Source organism: Gracilinanus agilis, chromosome 3 (genome assembly GCF_016433145.1).
Source record: "Gracilinanus agilis isolate LMUSP501 chromosome 3, AgileGrace, whole genome shotgun sequence".
Classification (NCBI taxonomy): Eukaryota; Metazoa; Chordata; class Mammalia; order Didelphimorphia; family Didelphidae; genus Gracilinanus; species Gracilinanus agilis.
Genome location: NC_058132.1, coordinates 515,587,588 through 515,606,384, shown reverse-complemented (window position 1 = coordinate 515,606,384; position 18,797 = coordinate 515,587,588). Strand labels below are relative to the sequence as shown.

At 34.4% G+C, this 18,797-nt stretch overlaps 1 long non-coding RNA gene across 2 annotated transcripts in view; it reads right to left on the bottom strand.

Annotated features, from left to right (window-relative positions):
- Positions 1–8,286: 8,286 nt before the first annotated feature.
- LOC123242635 overlaps positions 8,287–18,797 on the bottom strand; it is a 247,277-nt gene continuing 236,766 nt past the window's right edge. For both annotated transcript variants that reach the window (XR_006505829.1, XR_006505830.1), the window contains exon 3: positions 8,287–8,871. This is a non-coding gene — a long non-coding RNA (uncharacterized LOC123242635). The remainder of the gene's footprint in view (positions 8,872–18,797) is intronic.

The window sequence follows — 18,797 nt, the reverse complement described above, 5'->3', positions numbered from 1 at the left end:
TAATTTTTTAGATGAGAATCTAAGGTCAGATATATAAAATGACTTGCCCACAGCCACACGTAAATAGCAGTCAGATTGGAATCTTAGACTTCTGACTTCAGATATGTATGGTCTTTACAATACTTTATGCTTTCAACTATAGGTGAGGACCTAGTTTCACACTCTGGGCTTTATTATTTAAATATTCCCTGTCACCTTGCATATATCACTTCACCTAGATGGACTCAATTTCCTGATCTGTCAAATGACTAGGCTAGCCTAGTTGAAATCTAATGTTCTTTTCTGAATTAAAATGTTTACAAACTAAGTTAATGCAAAATAAATACAGCTCTAAGAAAATGAAGTCTACACCTATTTCACAGATTATCTTAGTGATAAGTGTAAAGTATTTCTAAATCATGAATCATAAAAATGTGTAAATGTGATTTTCTTAGACAAATCAATAGAATTTCTAAAAATAATCTTGGGTGAGTGGTCTTGGAAATTGATAAGAATAGGTGAGACATTCATTTACATTTATCAGACGTGGTTATTACACTCTGCTGTATTTATGAATGTGTATGTACACATTCATAAATATATGCACACATAATATGCATATTCCTATGAATTTATAAATCTCTTTGTCAACCTGGTCCCTTTGGTTTTTTTTTACTCATTCTGTATTCAAGCGTCATTACAATAAATTATAAACACCACTCCCATTTTTTCTCATACTTTTTCCATTTTGCCTGAGGCTTCCTTGACTATTTCAATTGTGATGGTTCAGTACATACATGTGTGCAACTTTCCTCTTACTGCAAGTATTCCAAGAGCTTAAACTATAATTAATCCATGCTGAAATAGAAAAATTGATCTAGGTACTTATCATTGCCCATCATTCCCTCCACTCAAGTGACTGACTGAGGAAATGATTTTTAAAAATGGAAGATGAGTCACTGTTTCAAAAGCATTAACTTCTGAAGAGAAACAAGGGTAAGTGCTGGCAATGATGGTGATCTTCATTGAGAGAGATGGATGAGAAGGTGAAGATAATGGCACAAAGGTTCTATCAACCTGACTGTTTTCTCAGTCTCTTAATATACCCAGTTCTTGATTCTTTCCTCTTCAAACCTCAGATACTTTTGACTTCTAGCTGGTGAGACACAGGGTGATCTAGTAAAAAGTGTTACTTTGTTTTAGTCTGAAGGTTTTGGTTTGAATTCTGGCTCTATTTCCTTGCAAAATGAGAGGATTAGATGACATTTAAGGAGTTTTCAATCCTCAATTTTTGTAAAATCAATTAGTTTGTCATAGCCAACCAGTCATCAAATTAGGTCGTTTCTACCATCAAGTATGTTTTATATCCATCCTTCCTATGGATTTGCATTTCCATCATCCTAGACCAGGCTCTTATCACTTTATATTTTTGAGTATTGCAATTCTATTCTAACTGGTTTCTTTTTCTCCAGTCTCTCCTTCTCTAGTACATCTTGTATAGTACCTTAAAATTAAATTTCTGAAAACACAGCTTTCATCATTTTGCTCTGTAGATCAAAAGGTTTTCATGGTTCTTAACTGACCTCAAGATAATTATAAGCTATTCAAACTAGTTTTCAATACAGTACCATAACCAGAATTTTTTTTTGTGCCCAGGGCAATCAGCATGAAACACTCTCAGCTGAGGATGTAGGCTAGAATAGGAGGGAGAGAGAGGGGGCACAGAGGATGAAAGAGTCCTGGGATACTTGGAATGAAGGAACAGATGGGAAAGTAGGCATATTTGGGGGGGAATTAAAACATCTGAAAGTTTTCCTAGGCCTTTGTTGTCTTCATCTTTTTCAGATATCATGAGAATAGATCTCTCAGTCTTCTCAAATATGTTTCACCTACAAGAAGAACTTTCTCTGAATAAACATTATCTAGTTGACCTGTTCTTCTCATCTGTTTTCTTTAGTCATTTCCATTTCCTCGTGTAGCACATTTTGAAGTTCTAAATATGGGAGTTCCACTGTTCTTGATGGTAGAAATATTTTTTATGAAAATCTTTTTAGAACTTTTGTATGTTTTTGTCTTGTCTTCTTTCTGATTTCATTCTTAAATATCCTCACAATTTGTTGATGTTGTTCAATTATTTCAGACTCTTTGTGGCCCAATTTGGAAGAGATACTACAGAGGTTTACAATTTCCTTCTCCAGCTCATTTTACAGATGAAGAACTGAGTTAAACAGGATTAAGTATCTTGCTCAGGATAACAAAACTAGTAAGTGCCTGAAACCAGATTTGAACTCAGGAAGATGAGTCTTCCTGCATTCAGGTGCAGCACTCTGTCCACTGTGCTACCTAGATGCCTTCAACAGTTTAACATGGGATATAAAAGGGATATCCCAAGTGGAGATTAGAGGAATGGAAGCAAGAAAATAAGAAATGCTTTCTCTAGAAAGGGTACTAGTTTGCTTTTTGTTATTTGTAGGGGACAGAGTGACTCATCCAGAAAAGGAAGCAATTTCTAATAAGGCTGAAAAGATAGCTTGGGGTAGAATAATGGAAGACTTATAAGAACTTTATTTATCTGTTATTTAAGAGGAAGTGACCATTAAGGTATTTGAACAGGGAAATTTTGTGTTCAAAAGTTGAAAGTATTGATCTGGTATTTTCACATAGGATAGATTGGAGGGGATAGAGACTGGCGTTGAAGAGATTAGTTAATTAATTAGTTAATTAGACAGTAGTCCATTTAAAAATGAATTTCTGAGGTAGTATAATGAGGCTTTACGAGTGGAAAAAAGCATCAGGGGGAGGAGAAGAGGAGATGAAGAATATTATAGGTGGAAATCAGAATACCTTGCCAGAATTCATGTCATGTTGTTTTTGACAAAATAACTAAATTTGTATATTAAGGGAATGCTATAGAGAAATTACATTTAGATTTCAGTAGAGCATTATATGAAATACTTTTTGCTATCCTTAGAGACATGGTGGAATCATATAAGCTAGGAAAAGGATAAATATTACTTAGTCGGATTCTGATGTGGTTGAAAAAGCCACCAAAAGAGCCAATAGGTTAATATAATTCTTAAGGTGGTCTCTAGTAAAATGCTTTAGGTCTCAAAAATTCTTTTCCACATTTCTATCAAGGGCTTTTAAGGAACTGTAGAAAAAGACAAACTTATGGAATTTATAGATGGCACAAAGATAAAGAGGATTATTAATATGGTAGATATCAGATTCAAAGTCCAAGGGCATTCTGACAATCTGAAGTAATTAGCTAAAGTGAAGAAGATGAAAACTGAATTGGGATAAATGAAAAGTTCTAAGCAGTTTCAAAAAAATCAACCATACTTGGGAGGAAGATACTATGACTATACAACAATTTCTCCAAATAAGAAATGAGATTTTTAATGGACTGTTTCAAGAGTGCAATATAGCCATTCTTCAGTGAATCTGTGACTCATTGTAATACACTTCCTCCTTAAGAAATCTAATCTTGTGAGACTCTTTATTCCTCCATAAATCTCCCATCTAGACTTCTCCCAAACAAGCTAAGGACCTCCTTCCATAACTTTTGATACTGACAGAGTAACAATAGAGTACAAACTCTTTCCTTCCTTTATCCTTCCCACTCCTACGTGATCCATTCAACTCTTTTTATAGTTATTTTCTTTGATATTTTTATATTATTTTCCCCATATAGTTTCAATGGCAACAAGCTGTAGCCTGCTCAAGTCCACAATGTTCTCTAGTGCCCCTTAGGTGAACTGCAATTTTAATTCTTTGGCAATTAGTATTGATTCAGAGCAGCTATATAGCACAATGGATAGACCACTGGGTCTAGAGTCAGGAAGACCTGAATTCAAATCTGAAGACTTACAAGCTGTGTGACTTTGGACAAGTCAATTAACCCTATTTGACTCTGTCTCCTCATCTGTCAAATGAGTTGGAGATGGAAATGGCAAACAACACTAATATTTTTTTCCAGGAAAATCCTAAATGAAACTATAAATAATACAAATAAGACACAAATGAAATACAACTGAACAAAAACAAAAATTCAAAGATTCAAAGAATGAAAAGAACTTTGAAGATAAAAAAACAAGTGTTTTTGAAAGGGAAAATGTTAAAGCCATTAAAAACAATCTTCCAAATGCAACCTAACCTATTCTCCTCAATTAAAAAGGAGATGTAAGAGAGGAGATAATTCCATTGCACTTTGTCTTTTTCAAAACATATTTAAATATGGTCATCGAAAGAGTAGAAAAAAACTAAGAAGTATATTCAACAGGATGTCTAGCCTGGTGAGAAGAATGGAGATCAAAGTATATAAGGTACTACACGTTATTATCTCCTCTTATAAATGAGAATCTGAGACCTAAAAGAGCAAGTAACTTGACCATAATTATACACCTTGGAAATGTCAGAGGTGCGATTTAAACTTTAATATTCCCATATCTAAATCCAGAATTCTATTCTCTATGCTTTTCTGCCTTGCTATTTAACAGTCAGAAGAGAAAATAAGGCAGTTATCAGACTATAAGCTTCAAGTATTCTAGGAAATATTATGAATTAGGGATGGGAGGTGATGGGAGGAGATGTAGGTTTGTTCTGCTTACTTTCAAATGGAAAACCTTTAGGAAACAGAAGTTTTATTTTTTTTTTAATTTGTCTTCATGTAAATAAAAAAAAATCCTAGGAACATGAAGAGTTCTCCCTCTTGCTGAGTGTCTTGGAGCTGAGATCAAATGACTGCTTCTCAGGGATTTTGCATAAATTCTTGATCAAATACAAGATGTATTCAGTCTTCCAAATCTTAGATTCTAAGATAGGTAAATAGGATAGGATGTAGGAATAATTGAGAAGGGGGGGGGGATGATGATGATGGTAGTGATGATGTTCCTAAAGTTTCATTTCTATTGTTATTAAGAAAATGATCATGCCATTTATAAAAATAGGAAAGAGAAATAAAAGCAAATTTGGAAAGACGTTAAAGAAGTAGATCTTTGATCTATTTTTTTAGAATTGAGCTAAAGATGGAAATAGTCTGTCCAAGTACAGATAGTATAAAATAGCTTCAGGTTCATCTGGCTCCCCATATAACATGGTATCCACATATCTTTGCATTTTTTTTGCCACATCTTTGAATTATCTTACTTAGCAAAATATTTCTTAAAATTTGGTGCCAAGAATTGAATATAATACTCTAGATATGATCTGACTGTGGCAGACTACATTTTACATTGACCTCCTAATTTCTGTTATGCTCCTCTCTTCCTGTAGCTAAAGATTATTTGAGCTTTCTTGGCTACCATTCATATTTTGGAGGCAAATTTTAATCAAAGCCTTCGTTTAGAATATTAAACTGATTACTCTTCTTACCTAGTTACTTGACATTTCATGCTTTCTCTTGTATTAGATGCTAGAAAGAGTGTCTTCTAGAGTCACATTAGTGAATTTACCATTGTTTTAAATATTGACTCACTTCTAGGTACCATTCCAATTAAAACTACAAACTAGAAGCTAAAATCTATATTCTCTCAGTAAATACCATCAATTTTAAAATATTGCACAATCATTAGGTAGAGGGGTTCTTAATCTCACGTCAGTGGACCCACAAAAATTCTGTGAACAAATCTGAGGAAGTCCATAAATTTGAATGGGGGAGGGTAGGAATCCATCTTTATTTTCACTAACCTCTAATTAAAATTTAGTATCTCCTAAAACTATTTTAAAACATTCTGATAAGGAAGTACACATGTTTCAGCAGATTGTCAAAGGGGTCCAGGACATAGAAAGGTAAAAAAGCCCTACCATAGAGATTCTCCTAGAACTTTACATTTTTCTTTTATTAAAAAAATTCTGATCATGAATACAAAAAAGAGTATTCCCATATAAAAATAGAACAATAAAGAGGATTGTCTAATATCTCAAATTTCTGTTTTATACTCCTTTAGTATAAAATGAATTCTATATTTTTTCAAAACTGCCTGTTACCCAACTGCTTGAACACACAGGTTGATGGGGATATTATTGGGGATGTAGACCCTAAATGATCACCCTAGTACAACTATCAATAATATGGAAATACTCTTGATAATACAAACAATTAAAACCCAGTAGAATTGTGCATCAGCTACAGGGAAGGAAGGGTTTGGGGGAGAGAGAAAGAACATGAACCATGTAACCATAGGAAAATATTCTAAAAAAGAAAAAGAAATCTGAGGAAGGAATAAAAAAATTTTTAAAAATAACCTGCCTGTTTCCTTCTGAACTTCCTTTTGCTCTCTCCCATGCATTATTTTTTCTTTGATATTTTTGCTAACTTTTCTAAAATTTCCATTAACTTAGAGAACAATTTTTTTTTGTAAAAAATAAGCAGTTAAATAAAATGAGTCCACAAAATGGCCTTTTCCAAAAATGTATCTTTCTATATTTTGTATTCAGTACTTTTGATCTTTACATGAGATATATTTAAATCAGTATACTTACTTCTGTAAAGCTATAGTTAAAAACTTGCATTTAAAGTTTAAAACTGGCATTTAAGTAAAAAAAAAACAACTTTCAGTGATATAATCAAGTCAGATAAGTAAATTCAACCTGGTTAAAAAAACAAAATACATTTTGCAACAAAGAAAAATTGATATTTTTAAGTTTCAAAATTCCTAAATTGTCAGTTGAATTTATTAAGACTATCATATCTTTTTTTTTTTTTTTTTTTTTTTTTTTTGGAGATAGTAACATGTTTCATTTTAGGTTCTCTAGAGACATGGTTGGTCATTGCATTGATAAGAGTTCTTAAGTTTTTTTTTCAAATTAGTCTCCTTTACAAAATTTCAATCCTTTTATAAATTGTTTTCCTAGTTCTAGTCACTATTTAACAGTTCATACTCTGAAAACAACTCTTTTATTATAAAATTTAGCTATTCCTGATAATATGAAGCAACCAGGACATCCCTTTAAATTCCAATTTTTACTCTCTTTTTACTTCCCATTTCAGAAACAGGAAACATGATTCCCCCCCCACTAAGACAGAAGAGCAGTGAAGGGTTGGCAATAGGGGGTCAGTGACTTGGCCCAGGTGGCACAGCTAGAAAGTGTCTGAGGACAAATTTGAACCCAGGTCGTCCTGACTCCAGGATTGGCACTCTGTCTACTGTGTCACCTAATTGCCTCTCCCAGGAAATGCCATTTTCTTGCAACTTTTCTCATCCTGCTATGATCTTCTCTCTTAAATCTTCTTCTCTCCCGATAACCACTTGCTTTTCCATTAAATTTGATGTATTTTTATACCAGATTTTTTTGCATGTGTTTATGTTTCAACTCTCCTTTGTCAGTTTCCAATAAGAATGGGGTTCCTCTAAAGTATCTCTTCCCCCTCACTGCTTCCTCCAGGCTTATGTACTCCTAACAGTCCAGTTAAGGGAAATAGAAAGTTTCACCCTCCCCTACCTTCTTTCTATATAAATGTAGTGTTTTACTCTCCCTTCTCTTTCTCCTCTTCAGATTCTCAGAACAGAGCTAGTACAATATCAGGACCTTTATCTTTTCTTATTTAACTCACTTAATGCCTCATAAAAACATCAAAGTGCTGAAGGAACATTCGTCTCTTCTCTATTAGAATGTTAGTGCTACATCATCATACATATCCTTCCAGTTGCTCAAATAAACTTATCTTTCTAGATTTCTCTGGACTTTTGTATTTGTATTGCAAAATTCCTACTCCTCTATGTTATTTTCATTAGAAATATTTGAAAAACATCTGTTACATTAAAAAAATCTGCATTTTTCTATCATCACTACAAGTTATTCTTAATTGTAAATCTATATTCTTGCCTTTCTATTCCAAAACCTCTCCTTGTTTATCATTGAAGCTCTCATTGTATAATTCTGACTTAGGTTCTTTGATACACAAACAGCTTTTTTTTTTCCTGAATATTTTATTTCCCCCTGTCAGTGGGAATCTAGATTTTGACTATGAAATTCCTGGGACTTTTCCTTTTAAGATTTACTTTGGAAGGTGAATAGTGGATTCTTTCTGTCTTTAATTTGATCTCCATATTCTAAATGATCTATACTATTTTCACTTACAATTTCCTGAAATATAATACCCAGGCTTTTCTCCTTTTTTAATCATGTTTTCAGTCTAATGATTTTTAAATTATTCAACTTTGACCTGTATACCAAATCAATTATTTGTCTGGTTTTTTTTAATAAAACCAAGCATCATACTTTTTTCTTCAATTTTGAATCTTCTGATTCTGTTCTAATATTTCTTGCTGACTCACAAAATTATTGATATTTATTTAATCTATTCTGGTTTTAAGGAAATTTATGATTCGGCTAAGGTTTCTCTTCTAAACTGCTTTCCTTTCAATTCTTTCTTCAAAAACTTAGAGTTCATTTTAAAATTTATTTCTTCTACATAGTCAAATACTACTTTTAGAAAGTCCTTTTTTTTTCTTTGAATATCTTCAAGTTGTTATAGAGTTTTTATTACTTCAGGAAGAGATGATGCTATTTCTACTCATTTTTATGCTGGTAGATATTTTCTTTTAATTACTTTTTCCCCCCTATTTTTACTTTCTCAAAATTAGACCCAGGTTCTATCCCTTACTGCACTTATTTGTGATGGTTGGCCTTGCTTAATCTTATCCTGGATCACCTGTACAAAACTTCTCCTCCCTCTGGATCATGGAAGTTGAGAATGCTGCAATACTTACTATGACTTCTCATGAGAATTCTTGATCATTATTTAAGCTAGAATGAACTTCACATCTTTTCTGGAGTTCTTTTATGGAAACTAGGCAATTTGCACTCATTCAAGCAGCCATCTTCCTCCTTTTCTTTTCTTAAATCTTCTTTTCATGTATTGGCATTCCTCCATTTCATAGCTCTCTCCTAGCAAGTCCAGGAGAAGGAAAAGAAAGAAATCAAAAGGATTTAAAAATCATCAATTTGGTTATATTGTAGTAATTCTAAATGTTTTAAAGTACAGGATTTTTGTTGATTAAAATCACATTTTAGGATTGTCTCTATATTCATATAGTCCTTCCATATTTTCATGGTTAGATAAGGGCTATCTTAGAAAGAAGGAGCCTTAATATATTAGCTAGAAAATAGTCCTCACAGTTAGGTCTACTTGGATTCTCAAATCTCACGTCTTAAACATATTGACTGTGTGATTCTGGGTAAGTGGCTTAATTTTTTAAGAGTCTTCAGCAATTCTGTAATATGCTTTCTAAAATGTAGAAAAGATGTTAATCTGCATTGTTAGGAAAAATTTCCTCACTTGGGAGTTCAGAATAATGTTGAAATCACATATATGGACCAAAAAGCTAAGAGCTGACAATCTAAAAATTCAACTAACACAATTTAGAAATTTTAAAACTATTTTCTGTTTCTTTTTGTTGAAAAAATATATTTTTTCTCCCTAATTGAACTGACTTCCTGACTCAATTATGCCACTGAAAGACTTTGAAACTTAAAATGCCAGTTTTAAACTCTAGCTTTCCAAAAGTAAGTATACCGATTTAAATATATTTCATGTAAAGGTCAAACCTCAAATAAAAGCTAAGAAATTTCCTTTTTCAGTGTCATATTTGCACACTCCATAAATAGGGAGCAAGACAAAGGTCCTTAGAAAGTTAAAAATGCGAATGACATAAAAAGGAGTAATTTAATATCATGTTAACTCATTCTATATGATACAAGGTAATGCTGCATCATGACAAAGACACGGTGCAAAGTATTCCCATATGATTTTTGAACCATTAATATGAGAATTCCATATTTCATAACATCAACAAACCAGATGAACCTCATCCACTTAAAGTAGAGAACAGTGAAAAGAACAAATGTCTTGTGAAGAGTGGAAATGAGAACAATGTGTCTGAGGTTAAACAGTGGAAATAAGTTGCGGATGTTGTGCATGAAATAATTATTTCTGCAGCGCTATTGCTGCATTTAGTTTATAAGCATGTCAGAGTGTGCAATCCAGGCATATTTCACAGAGAGAAATGCCAGTCTACATGACGTACATGGAGAAAGCCAGTGCATCTAAAGCTAGACTCTATAAAAGGATCACTTGAAATTTAGCTTTGAAAAAAATTTTGTGTTTTTTTTTTAAATCAGGCTACATCTATGTAAGATGTGCCCATAATTCACTTAGTCAACTATAGAGCCATTTATGAATCAAATATTATTAGAAGTTGTTTGGTAATCTATAGGGATTCTGTGATATGTTAAGATGGATCGAAGGGGAAAAAAATTCTTATGAAACTTTTTCCAAGCCCCCAAACCTAATAGCATAAACTATACCTATATTTCCTTGTGGATTAGTTCATATTTTCTGGAATCCTATCATTTTTTAAGCAAGATTTTACGAATATAGGCAATTCCCAGGAGGGAACTTCCTCTAGCAAAGCAGAAGAGGTCTCCACAATGTCTTATTGGGGTTGTTTAGTTGTTTTCAGTTATGTCTGACTTTGTGACCACACTGGGAGTTTTCTTGACAAAGATCCTGGAGTGGTTTGCCATTTTCTTCTTCAGTTGATTTTACAGATAAGGAAACAGAGGCAAATAGGGTTAAGTGACTTGCCCAGGGTCAAACACCTATGAAGTATCTGGGGCTTGAATGGAATTCAGGTTTTCCTGACTCCAGACTCAGCATCCTATCTACTATGCCACTTACCTACAATGTATAGTCTTGGAGAAATGACTCAGGGCATTGGGAGAGAAAGTTCCTTTCCCAGTGTTGGAAAGCCAGCTGTAGCAGAGGCAAGATTTCAATACATCCAGATCTTCCTGACTTTGAGGCCAACTCTAAGCACTCCAAGAAGCTCTTATTGTTTTTTTTATTTATCTTTTATCATTTTTTAAAAAAATTTTATTATCTAGGCTTTCTTAAGTGGATCTTGGTTTTATACATTTGAGGCTAAGAGGACCCTTAGAGGTCATCTAATTTAACCTACTCCTTCTACATATGAGGAAACTGAAACCCAGGAAAGTTAAGTAATTTCCTTAATATGATACAGGATTTAAGTGACAAAGCTAGGATTCAAAGCCAGCTCCTCCAACTCCATATCTATTGTGCCAATACTAGACTTTGGAATCTGCTCCACTAGATAAAAAGGCTTCTTGTTTTTTCTCTCCATTTTTTTCCCCCTTATATATTTGGAATTCTTGAAAAGATAGATATTACATTTAAAAAAAAAACCTACACATACATACTTATTGGTATGATGGATGTTTATGTGTACACATATGTATGTATTTATGTGGATTTATGTATAATATTTTAGGACTGGAGAGCTTGAAGAGATTTTAAAGATCTAATTATTTTTATAGATGAGGAAACTGTCCTGTGAATTACTAAGGTTGTTTAACAAGGCCTCCTAATTTTCATTCCAGAATTTTTTCTACATCAAGGAGATATGACTATAGCAATGCAACTGAGATTTAAGGAAGATATCAGAAATTATATAGACAAATTAATGTTGTCCCTTTCATGATGGTCCTGTTGGGAAGTAATGCATTTATTCCATTTTTGTCTGTTACAGAAACATCTTCAGAATTTATACCATTTTTATCTGTTACAGAAATATCTTCAAAATTTGTGGTATTTTCTCTTCAATATTCTTAGGGATTAAAATAGTAGTTCATAGTAATTAGATTAAAAGAAAAAAAATAATTTCCTTTTTTGTACTTGTATCTCCTGGTGTCTAGCCCATTGCCTGACCCATAATAGGTGCTTGATTGGGGGAGAAGCTAGGTGGCTTGGTGGATGGAAAGCCAGGCCTAGNTAGGTGCTTGATTGGGGGAGAAGCTAGGTGGCTTGGTGGATGGAAAGTCAGGCCTAGAGATGGGAGTCCCTGGGTTCAAATCAAACTTCAGACACTTCCTAGATGTGTGACCCTGGGCAAGTCACTTAACCCCCGTTGCCTAGCCCTTACTGCTCTTCTGCCCTAGAACCAATATAGGGCATTGATTCTAAGACAGAAAGTAAGGGTTTATTTATATATATATATAAAATCAGGGGCAGCTAGGTGGCATAGTAGATAGAGTTCCAGACTTGGAGTTGGAAGAATCTGGGTTCAAATTTGACCTCAGACACTTCCTGTGTGACCTGAGGTAAGTCATCTAATCGCATTTACTTAGCCATTTCCCATCTGTTCTAGAGTCATTACTAGGACAGCTAGTAAAAGGTTTGTTTGTTTTTTAATTGTTAACTTAATTTTTTTTTTAATTTTTAAAAATATTTGATTGATTTGGTTTTATTTTGGAAACAGTCCAAAGCTATTTGGAGCTGTCTGGTCAAAAAAAGTATCTGCTCTAATTGAATCATTTCAATGTGTGCTTCAAAACATTGTGTAGCTATAAAGTAATGCAACTTAATTTCCTCACAACATGGTTTGTAACTAACCTGGAAAATGATTCTCCCTTTCCCCTCTTACCCTCAAAAAGAGTTCCAAAAGCATTTTCAGGAATAGCAAGAAAAGAACTAAAATTTTAGTTATACCATTTAGTTGCTGTGTAACTTTTTCCAAGTCTCATTGCTTTTGAGGCCTCAGTTTGCTCTTCTATAAAATGACAGGGTTGGAAAGACCACATTCTATGGTTTGGTTTGGTTTTTCAAGTTGTCATATTATTTGGTGGATGGGTGACATTGTCTTAACAAATAGATAGTCTCTCAAAGTAAATACTTTAAAGGACATCATTGGAGGGCAGCTGGGTGACTCAGTGGAATGAGAGCCAGGCCTAGAGATGGGAGGTCCTGGGTTTAAACCTGGCCTCAGACACTTCCTAGCTGTGTGACCCTGGGCAAGTCACTTGAACCACATTGCCTAGTCCTTACCACTCTTCTGCCTTAGAACCAATACATAGTATTATTCCAAGACAGAAGGTAAGAGTTTTAAAAACAAACAAATAAACAAATAAATAAATGGATGAATGAATGAATAAATGAATAAATGAATGAATGAATAAATGACACCATCCATTGTTGGGTAGATGAACAGTTAAAAAAAATCAGTGCCCTTATTCACTTCACAGACTATATTTTTAACACAGGATATTTGAGGAATACATATCAACTCTTATATTATTTTCCCTTTTGTCCCATTTAAAGGAAGTTACCCAGACCCATCTGAACAGCTAAACAGATTTCCTACATCTTGAAAAATTAAAACCAGGCATAATCTTGAACAACATATCAATTCTTTACCAAGAAAAGATACCTTAGAAACATTTTTCCTACCTGATCCTATAAACTGAAAATTTATCGCCAGAACTGAAAATGTTCTCTGAATCTCTAGCTCACTAAATCCACTACAAACATGCAATTTCCTCAGTATTTTTACAATGAGTTATTTGTTAATCTACAAACCCTACTGAGGCTGATGAAGTGAACAAACTGCCAGGCAAACCGTTGACCTATTCCTTTATGATTACTAGTATTGTATCCAAAAGGTTATTCTCTATAGGTTCCCTTCCCTAGTCCCCTCCCATTGGGATTAGAGTCCCAGTGGCTATATTCCTTTTAGCTGACTTCCTCCCTTTCCTTCATTGGTATTTAGATTTATCTTGTTGCCCAGGTCCAGAACACTCACAAGTTAATAGACAAAGAATTGTGGAAAGAGGCAGTTGGTAGAGATCTGAGTAATAAAATCCTGACAAAGAAGAGAAAAAGATTTCTCTCTCTGACCACCAAATATAAGCCAGTGGAACAACTCTGTAAATAACTTTGCTCCAGTTCAGTCCCCATTATTGGGAGAGAAAGTACATAAGATCTCAAAAGGCTAGGACCCTTTCACATTCTGACTTTTGATGCTTTACTCCCCTGAAAGTTTTTTTTTTTTGTTCCTTTCTAATGCCTTCCTTAAATCTTGGTTCTCCTTGTTTTATTTTGCTGGTTTTAAAAGCATTTTTAACAACTAGTATTTTGCTTATAGTAGCATCATTACCACTCACACTGACACAAGTAGGGTACGGATTCTATTTATATATTAATTACCATATCAATTTAAAAAATGGATTGCACTTACAAATTTAAAAGATGCCCTTGATATGCTATTTCTAATATTAATTGCTCAGTCTTTGCTTTCCACACAGTGACATCTGAAATAAACGCAAAAGGAACTCTTTTGATATTATTCTTAGATGAAAACAGAAATCATAATGTAAAAGTGACTAAGAATAAAATTAGAAAGAAAACTAAGAAGATGGTGTACATATAATGACATACTATGTCACCATCGAAGAAAATATTCTTAAGAAATTCTAGAATTTTGGTAGCTACTTTTTCTTCTTTAGGTCTCAGAACTCAAGGTTTAAAGCAAATAAAGGTATAAAGATTAAAGAGACTATGGAATAGTCTCTCTTGGTTACTCTGGGTTATTTTGGTTATTCTTTCAATTACTAAACCAAAATTTGATATCAATGAACTCTACTTAGCTGATTACATTTTTTTCTGACAATGCTATCAAAAAGTTTGTGTTGCTCTTTTTTTCCTCCTTAAGACCTGAATGCCCACAAAAATAACAAAATCTCATTCATTCGGTCCCGTATTGCTGAATCATTTGTTCTTTCCATCCTTAAAAGACCTTGGTCATCCTTTAAATCATTAATTTAATTTAATTAATTAAAATTGTTTTGAGATATTCATAGATTAAAAACAGGTGGTTACTGATAGTAGAAATTAATTATCTTCAGAAACCCAAAGACAAATTTATCCTCTTCAGGGGGACAGCTTTAGGTGGGTTAAAGTTTAATTCAATAGAAGCTAAGACAAATCACAGAGAGGCACCATAATGCCTTTTGAAATAATACTGACTTTGAAGTTCAAGGATACAACTCCAGACTCCAGCTTTTTCTCTTACCTTTTGTGACCTTAGACAAGTCACTTGATTTGTTTGGGCTTTAGTACTATCATCTATAAAGTGAGCATATTGGTTAGATGCCCTCTATGAGTCTTTCCAGCTTTAAAGTTCTGATCCTAGATCCTAGTCAATAAACATCTATTGTGTCAGGTCCTGTGCCAAATGCTGGGGATAGAAAGAAAGGCAAAAATCAGTTACATCTGTCAAGGAACCCCCAAACTTATAGGGGAGACAACATGCAAATAACTATGTATGAGCAAGATATAGACAGGATAAATTGGAGATAATTGACAAAGGGTAGTTGGAAACCATCTCAGACCTGCCAAACCAGATAGAATGGATAATATAATCAATTCTGTTTTTACTTCCTCAAAATTTAAAATGCCATGATATGTTGTCATTTCATCATAAAAATCTCTCTGAGGGAGTTCAGTGGTCCATTGCATATGCTATCATTTTCATGACAAATTAAATTGCAACTTTATAGTATTTTTGTATGAAGACATGGGATGACAGGACAGGAAATAGGGAAGAAAGTAAAGAGGGAGCAGGTAGGAACATGCAAGGAGTAGCGCTGGCTTTAAGTACAGGCAGCAAAGGTAACTGTTTGCATGGTATAATTCAAGGAACCTACATTCAGAATTATTTTAAAAAAAAATTCCCATGCTTGGCTGACACTACAGTAAAACTCCACTTTTTGAATCAGAACTTTGGATGAATCTCCAAAAGACCACCATTAGAATTCATATGTTACTTCTCTTGGAGGGAATGGTTGGTCTTTATAACCTAGTCTTCTATTACTATATAAATATGAATTCTCTATATAGTACTTGGCAATCAGGTTTTGAGTTGCCATGCTTCTGGATAAATCAGAAAAAAATTTTTTTTGAAAATGATATGGACAACATGAGAGTCACAAATTTATTTTTCGACCCCTCTTTTCTTGGAAATCTCAGAGGTCAATAAGCCAGAGTGGCCCCCACAATGAAACCTGCTTATTTCCCAGAGCAAAGCCCCAGTCTGTAGACATCTTGGTTACACTCATTTTCAAGTAAGTACAAGAGCCTTGGTTAAAAAAACATTCTAAGACAATGGAGCATCTTATCTTGGGATTGAGTCCTAAGGGAGTGTAGACCTGCCTTTATCTGGCATTTTGTATTGCTTCCAAAGATTCCAGGGGTGGTGAAGCAACAGCATTTGAATCAGAATCCACCTTATAATAAATTAAGCGAGTTGTCATCTTGGGAAGCAGAGAGCCCTAAGGAAAGGAAAAAGGGTCAGGGAAATGAGAGAGGAGTAAGGCTCCTGGAAACATTGATGGATTAAGCATTGGGCCAGGGAAGTAAACAACTGAAGTGGGAATGGGTCCTAGGCTATCCAAATACCAAAGACATACTCCAAATACCTAATAATTTTGCCTAGGGATAACCCTAGAAATAAACATCTGGTTAAAGGCAAGGGTTGAAGCTGGCTTGAGGGAAAGGAATCTGACTGGAGCAGCTCTGTTCATACAAATTATATTTCCTTTTTCTAGTGTCCCCTCTTCTGGCTCTTATTCTTTTTATGTTTGCTTTGATTATTTTCCTATTCTCTTATTTTCTTCACTGAACCTCTTCAAGCATTGAAACTGGCAGACAGGGCTGGGCATGCCCAGTAGTGAAGTCAGATTGTGGTTGTAAGTGAGAAACTCCAAGCAGCTAGACAATAATGGGCCAGGAAGCCCATTACAAGGAAACAATTGTCTTCTCTTATAAATCCCTTCGCCACAGCTAAGCCAGGACTCTTCCAAAGCATGTTAACCAAAATGTTTTGCCAGGCCAAACCCATTGTGCTCTGATACCAGTGCCACCCAAAGCCAGACTCAAAGAGAAAGCACTAGAATTGGGAAAATTACTCCTACCTCCACCCCTTCCCACCTCTCTTTGTCTAAGTGTAGGTATTAGAGAAAGGATAAAGAGTATTGTAGGATCATGCATTCAGAGCTAGAAAAGGATCTCAGAGGCCATTTAGTCTAGTTCCCTAGTTTCACTGAAAAGGAAACTGAGGACCAAGAAGGAAAGAAAATATAGGGGAGATAAAAGGATGGGAAGAAGAAAGGGCAGGAAAGAAGGGATGGGTCCTGCTATATATGTGGTTATAGAAATAAAATGAATACCATTGTAAGAAAACAAGCTGACATCTCTGTATTTCTCTGCTCTCTTTCATTTCCTCCCTTCTCACTCTTCCAGTTGCTGATTGTCCTATTCCTAACAGGGTAGGAGCATAAAAAACACAGTGTCTCGCTGCCTGGTTTCGAGATTCGTGGTCATGCTTGCAATTTAAGATTCCATATGGCCAGGCCAGTTTTTATGGTTAATTTTTTGGAAATATCATCTTTCCAAGAAGTAAAGTATTAGTCCCCTCATCTGTAAAATAAGGAGGTTAGACCAGGTGATATTTAGATCTTTCATTTCTAAAATTTTAGGATTTTTAACCTAATTAGCCATACCCAGTTTAATCATTATGTGGCTAAACCACAAGCTTTGTGGCTGCTTGCAATCTCTTGAACTTAAAAAGAGCGAGGAATGAAGAAGAAAGCAGTCATTTTGTACTCCTACTTCTGTTCCTCACAAGATCATGACCTTGAGAAATGAACCCAGGACCATATGCTAAGCTTCTGAGGGGACAAGAATTCCTCTCTGCTGCACACAGGCTTTTGGAGGCGTAGGCACCAATATTCTAGAGCAGAAAGAGGGGTCATAGAGGAAGATGTATAATCACAATTTTACCAAGGACCTGCAAATGACTTTAGAGGTTATCTACTCTTCATATTATAGATAAGGAAACTAAACAGAGATGTTAAATGACATTCTCAAGGCCATATAAGTTGTTAAGTGGCCAAGCTATGATTCATCCTCCAGTTCTGTAAATCCAAATGTAGCATTCTTTCCAGTGTGCCATACTGTTTACACTTCTTTCTTCAACCAAGTTTCAAGTAATATATCCTGCCAAGATCTGAGAATGGGAGGGATTATTTTTTAAGGGACTAGTCACAATCAGATTTTTAATGTGGGTATAAATATTAAAACTCTCTGCTTTACTGAAAATATTTCAGTATTATATATACATATTTTCAAATGATGTCTTCTCTGCTGTGGGGAAAGGAAGGAGGGAGATATCTGGGAACTCTAATGAAAGAAAGAAAGAAAGAAAGAAAGAAAGAAAGAAAGAAAGAAAGAAAGAAAGAAAGAAAGAGAGAGAGAGAGAGGAAGGAAGGAAGGAAGGAAGAAAGAAAGAAAGAAAGAAAGAAAGAAAGAAAGAAAGAAAGAAAGAAAGAAAGAAAGAAAGAAAGAAAGAAAGAAAGAAAGGAGGGAGGGAGGGAGGGAGGGAGGGAGGAAGGAAGGAAAGAAAGAAAGAATCCAAACACGGGGAAAACAAAAAATACTTCAAACTGGTGATTTTATTATTAAAGGACTAGTTGAACAACTGAACCTTATGGAAGGAAAGAAAGAATCCAAACACGGGGAAAACAGAAAATACTTCAAACTGGTGATTTTATTATTAAAGGACTAGTTGAACAACTGAACCTCATTTCAGACTATTGGAATATCACTAAATTGTGTAGGTATGGGATGCACATTTTTATTTTACTGAGGAAACCCATACGTTCACGAGTAACAAATCTAAGAACATAGTTTGTAAATTCCCCAATAATTTTTCTTCTGGGTTTCTAGCAAAAAGTGATGTTTCACTTTGTTCTGCTAAGTTAGAGCGCCACCTAGTAACAGGTTGGGGCAACTGAAGAGTAATGAAGAATTTGGTCTATTCTCTCATTTCCTAAATGAAAGAAAACAGAAAGAAAAAAAAATCACAATTTGTTGAAATTCTAGGTCCTTTGTAGAAAAGGGCCTTTTTTCAAACATCCTACTTGATTTCTCTGGGCCTTTTCACACTGTGGACTATTCTCTT